The sequence below is a fragment of the Lipotes vexillifer genome, unplaced genomic scaffold (genome assembly GCF_000442215.2).
Source record: "Lipotes vexillifer unplaced genomic scaffold, Lipotes_vexillifer_v1.1 scaffold155, whole genome shotgun sequence".
Lineage (NCBI taxonomy): Eukaryota > Metazoa > Chordata > Mammalia > Artiodactyla > Lipotidae > Lipotes > Lipotes vexillifer.
In genome coordinates, this window is record NW_006779813.1 from 2,091,130 (window position 1) to 2,097,398 (window position 6,269).

The following is a 6,269-nucleotide window of genomic DNA, read 5'->3' on the forward strand; positions in this document are numbered from 1 at the left end:
AAAAAAAAAAAAAAAAAAGTCGGGGATGAAGTGATTAAGATGAGTTTAGTAGATTATCAGATACAGTATTTGGGATGTTGGTTGTAAATAGTAAAAAAAAAGCCTACTGGCTCTAGCTTAAGTGAAAAAAGGGATTTATTTTGAGGATAAGGGGTAGTTTATGAAATTCAAGGTCAAGAATTTACCCTTTCTCTTTCTCTTCACATGTGTGCTTCTTTCTTCCTCAAGTTCAGAAAGAGGGAATTGGTCACTCTATGGTTCAGAATATACGTGAATTAAGTTGAGTAAAGCAGACACTGATTATTTCTTTCATGGTCCTCATTCCAAATTTCTGTCAGAAGAAATCTGAGCTGCTCAACTTGGAGAAGCTATTTATCTCTGACTAATCAGCTATCACCAGTGGGGTAGGGACACAATATGTAAACATGTGGCTAGGAGCCCAGAGGAATATGGCAGGGGAGATATCCTACCAGTTATCAACTATAAAGATCCTTATCAACTGCAAAGTAAGATCAATCATTAAGAGGAATGTAAAGAAAGGATATATGCTAGCTTAAAATCAAATTGGGTAGACTAATGGATAAATCCTGGGATTTCAAGAAGGAGACTTATGTTCTATTTTGTGACACATTTGCAGCATTATGTTATGTCAGACTATGCATTATGGTGAGAAAGACATGGAATTTGGATACAGAGGACTCGCATCTTAGCCTCTTACTGATGTTGAAGTTAATTATCTTCTTGGAGCATTTATTAACTTATTTATCAAATAGGGAAGTTCTCAACTCATGAGGTTGTAATGAATAACAAATGAGATCATGTATGTGAAAACACTTCCTAAAATACTGAACCCACACTAATTATTATCTTTTGGAAATAATCCAAAGATTTTCTAATTTGTGTATTTCAATTCTATAATTGAGAAAATATATACATTTAATGAATCTATTAAGTATTTTGAATTCAGGATTGTATATAAATTTAAGTGTACGGATTAACTTTAACACCAATAAAGTGTTTTCTTAGGGAATTACAAGGCTTAGCCAAGAAGATCCTCATCAAACCAGATGACTGATATTTTTAACACTGAAGAGATGAGTAATTAGGAATAATGCAACGTATTTCAACAATTTCTTTAAAAACTCAGCACTATTTAATTCAGTTCAAAAAGGGTGAGTGGTCGTTACGTGCAAAGAATTATGTTTCTCCTTAAGAGGAAAGGGGGAAATCTGTTTAATACCATAATTCAGGAGGTTGGGCTACTTCTTTTCTGATGTATTACAAACTTTAGACAGAATTTACTTATGAAACAGTTACTGATTCTTTAAGGAAGGAACTTATTTTCCCTGTGTTTCTAAGGTAACAAATGCAACTGATGTATCTTATCTCACCTTGAAGTATATAGCACTTAAATTAAATGACTGTGAGCACCAAGGCTACCCATACGAGAATGTCCCACCTCTTTCCCAAGGTTCCTCTTCCAGTGATAACTCCAAAATTCTCCCTCGGAGTTTTCTACAGTCCTATGGACCTGTCTACTTATTCTTGTCCCATTGAGAGAACAGGAGAGCTTGGAAGTTCCATTCCTATGACTGTCACTGAAACACAGATGTTTTGGTCTTTCTAGTGATATCCTCATTGCTTACTGAAGAAAAATTCTTCAGTGACTCATAGTCACCACTACCATGGCTGGCCCACTCATGGTTTCTCTAGGTGTAAGGAGAATAAAGGAAGTCTGGCTCCCCTGTGCTACTCTCACCTGTCCTAGCTGCTGTTCACATGGTCATTATTTCTCAGGCAGACCTAGGAGGGCAAGAGAATTGGATCTGAAGGGCTTATCAACCTCAGTGACTTGCTACACCTGTCCTCTCTCAAACCTTCACATCCCAGCACTGGAATGTGTAACACTTAGTGCATAGGAAAAACTCTATCTTGTCACAGAGATGGAGAAGACACACTTCATTTCTTAAAGTCAACTTGGAAGACATATTTAGTATTCTCAGTGTGGTTTATAGCTGAAATAACTGCCTCATCCCATTTACAATGAACAAAACCTTGTGTTATACAAACTATTATTCTTTATTATTACTTATATCCTTAATTTCTCTTTGTAATTGTGGCCACACAGTGCTTGGGACAGCTTGGTTACAAAAAGAAGATAACAAATTCAATGAAGAAGCTCAGAAACAGAAAACTGACAAATGGAATAAACAAGTTTATTGTATTTCCAAAGGGAGAACATGGAGAGTTTGCCAAGGGGACTGTAGGATTTACTAACTTCAGGGTCTATGAGTGTGTAAAATAACTTATAGGCATTCTGGCCATTTCCTCATGCAGCACTGCTGAGTTACAGAGGGATCAGACAAATCAAACATTTACAAGTAACTCAGCACACATTTATGGGTCTTTGATTTTACCCACCATCTTCGTGATTGCTCCTTACCTCAAGTTGTTCTTTATTTCCTAACAGAAGAATATCATATCTGTTTATTATTATTTTTTAAACCAGGCAGTGTTCTTCTAAATACTACATTCTCATATATCTCCATTGATATAATGGATACTGGTTTATTTCAACCCACCAAAACTAAACCTAAGTAAAAGAATGTAAAAGTATTAATCACGTTGCCCTCTGTACTTCAGACTTACTAGGTTGAATGGTCCTATGTGTTAAAAATGTATTTTGATTTGAACTAAACTTGATGTAGTCCTGCTGCATTACAACTCTTTGGGAGCCCCAAAAGGCTGATAAAACATAGTGCATGGGTTTAATCTGGTCTTTCTGGAGTTCTTTAAATTGTTTCAGGTGCATCTTCTTTTTAACATTAATGTCACCATCTGGGAATCGAGTTGTGGCATGCCTCATTAGTGAAAATTCTCTAAGTGTGAAATTAAAAATATGAAAAATAAAAATTTAATGCACTGGTGTTAATATCAAAGGGATTGTTTTGTTCTGTCCACTTCACATCTCTAGTCCCTTCCACTCAAAAAGAGAAGGATGTTCTCCCTGCAGATAGGGTATTTGGTTTGTCCCATCTCTGCCTTGGACACATAGAATACAATTTTCCTTTCAAAGGATTTCGCATTTGTTATTCATATTAGCAGTCTACTTTTCCATAAGGTAGGAGGAAGCAAGTTTTCAATGCACATGGTACAAGTGAGTAAATTGAGGTCTCTGGTCACAAAAAGCACATCTCAAGTTTTGAACAATAATTCAATAAATTTTCTTTAACAGTCATGTTTTTAAAAGAAGTGGGTGGTCTGTGTCCAGGATTGTCCATGAGTAATGGAAGGAAGTAGAGAAAATGATCTTAATGAGGCCTCCTGCATTTCCCTGGGGTATTTGCTTTCCTCCTCTCCAAGAAGGCAAATTTATATCATCTCCTCTGTCATCAAACTGTCAACTCCACCTTCCCATTCTTCACTATCAGCTGGTGACTTCACTGACTATTTCAATGAGAAAATAGAAGCATTCAGAGGAGAATGACCTCATCTTCCCATCACCAAATTGACTAACCTTTACATATACTTGTACGTCAACTTCCTCCTGTTACAATGATGAGCTTTGTCCTCCTGTAAGGCCTCTGGTCCCATCCTTTCTCCAGCAACTGTTATCTCCTCTCTCCTGAATCATTATTTTATCATTCTCCGCGAGATTATTCCCACAGCCTTCAAGTTAATTCCCTCTGTCTTAAATAAACCAAACCCTCCCTTGATCCCATACCCAATTCTAGCCCATTTCTTTGCTTTTCTTTAGTAAAATCCCTGGGATGACTTATGTATACAAAATATATCCTTAATATTTTGAACCCACTTCAATACTAGGGATTTTCACCCCTAGTATTCCACAGAAACTGCTCTTGTTAAGGGAACCCACTGGCTTCCAACTTTTCAGACCAATGGTCAGTTCTCCACACTATCTCCCACCCACTTGCTTCTTGTGCTTTCAGCAGCATTTGGCACTGTTGATGATTCTGTTCCTGGAACACTTTTTTCTTTCAGTACTGGAGACACCACTCTCTTGGTATCTGTAACCTCATTGCTCCCTCCCCTCTACTAGCTACTCTTCCCGCATCCGACCTCTAGATGTTGGCCTGCTTTCTGTTTCAGGCCTTAGCCCTCTTTTTTCTTCTATTTACATACTTTTCCTAGCTAACCATTTTCTGGGCCATAGTTTACAATACCTTCATTAGGCTCGAGTTTATATTCTTCAGCTACAACTTCCCTCCTGAGATTCAGACTTGTATATGTAACTAGTTATTTTAAGTTTCCACGTGGATATCTAATAGGCATCCCAAATTTAACATGTCCAAAAGAGAATTTTTTATATCCCTACCCCAAACAAGTCCTGCCCCAAGCTTCTCCAACTGAATAAGTAGCATAAGATTTTGCTCAGGTCTTCAAACTAAGAATCATAAAAGATTTCTCTCTTTCCCCCACCCTTCACACCCAATCCATTAGCAAGTGCTGTTGGGTCAGCCTCCCTAACATATCTTGAATTTGACCGCTTCTCACTGCTGTCACTGCTTCTATCCTTTTTGGAACAAATGACTGTCATGCCATGTTTGGACCCTCATCCTAGCCTCTTAACCAGGCTCCCTGCTTTGTCTGTACTATCCCTGTGGTCAATTTCTCTTTGGTTCCCATTCGGAATAAAACCCATGATTGTTCATTATCTGGCCCCTGCAAAACTCTCCTACCTCTTTCTCCCTGATTCCTTCCACTTGAGCCACGCTTGCCTTCTTGATGTTCCTCGAACTATCTGAGCCTTTACACAGCTATTCCCTCAGTGTAGGATGCTTTTCTCTCACTCCTTCACATAATCCAGGTCACTGCTCAGATATCACCCCTTCAAAGAGAGACTTCCTGACTGCATGATTAAAAATATCACCATTCTTTTCTCCCGTCATTCTCTTTCCCCAAACAGGTTTCATTTTCTTCATAGCCCTTATCACCATTTGACCGTATGTTATTTATTTAAGTTTAGTTGTTTATTCTTTTTGTCTCTTTCTTCAATATGTCCACTCATTGTTATGTTTGCAGGACTCTTTCCTTCTTAAAATACATCTTCTTTTGGCATCTGGGATACTACGCTCTTGGTATTTCTTACGTCTTCATCAACGTGACTTCAGGCTTCCCATTCCATAACGCCAACAGAATGACACTGGGCAAAGGGATGGGGAAATGCTAGACTGGAAAATTCTGAAGCACATTTAGGCGACTCAGAGGAAGTCGTAGGGACTATCAAGAAACCTCAAGGTATAAACAACTAGCCTGGTGCCAACCAAAGGTCAAAGCGGCAGGTGGGAGTTCTCCTAGGAGAGACAACAAAACTGGATGTTCAGTGCTGGTTTTAAAATGGAGTGGCTCATTCTCTTTCAGCTGTGTTCCAGAGCAATCTTTCCTGATCTTAATAGCAACATGCTGTAGGGGGTAGTTAAGGTTCTCACATGAAGCGATTGCTTTTATTTTCCTGTCTCTTTTGTTATCTTCTCCCCTTCTGTTGTTTGTCTTTTCATTTCACAAGATTCAATTTTAGCAAGTAGTAGCAGTAAAACCTTAGGGTAAAATAAGTGTGACAGATTTTTTTTTATGCAAGAACCTCAGAATAAAGTGGTGAGCTTTATTTATTTTATTTATAGACTTTCTTGGAACTCACAGACTAGTGGGAGAGAGAATTTGATCACATAAGTACACACACACACACACACACACACACACACACACACACACACACATTTTATAAACTGAAATAAGAGTTATGGAAAGAAAAGATGACTATGCAGTGAAATCATCCAACAGCTGGGGAAGCCAGGAGTAGTTTCCCTAGAGCTCACACTGGAAGGTTGAGTAAGAGTTAATAAGTAATTTGGGAATTTGGGCCACATAACTCCCCTTTTATGAGCTAGTACTCCTATCTGTACAGAACTGGAAGTCAGGGTGTTTCTCCCTTCAAATTGTTTTTTAACACTTACCAATACAGTTGGCAACTGTGGGTCCAAGGTCAAGTCTGAAAAAGCAGCAGAGGAATAAGTGGGAGGGGTGGAGTCTTTAGAGTTTATAGGTTATCAAATCGATAAAAATGGTTGAGTTGAAGTCTCCATTTCCATAGAGACAAAATAACAATGTTGGAAATTATATTTTGTGTGGTACAGGTGCAGGCTAGCTATTCTCCCCCAGAAAACTCAGGATAGGAGTCTCAAATACATAACACCTTCCTTGGGACCATGGCAGACATCATTGATTATTAATAGTCCTATTTCCTGCTG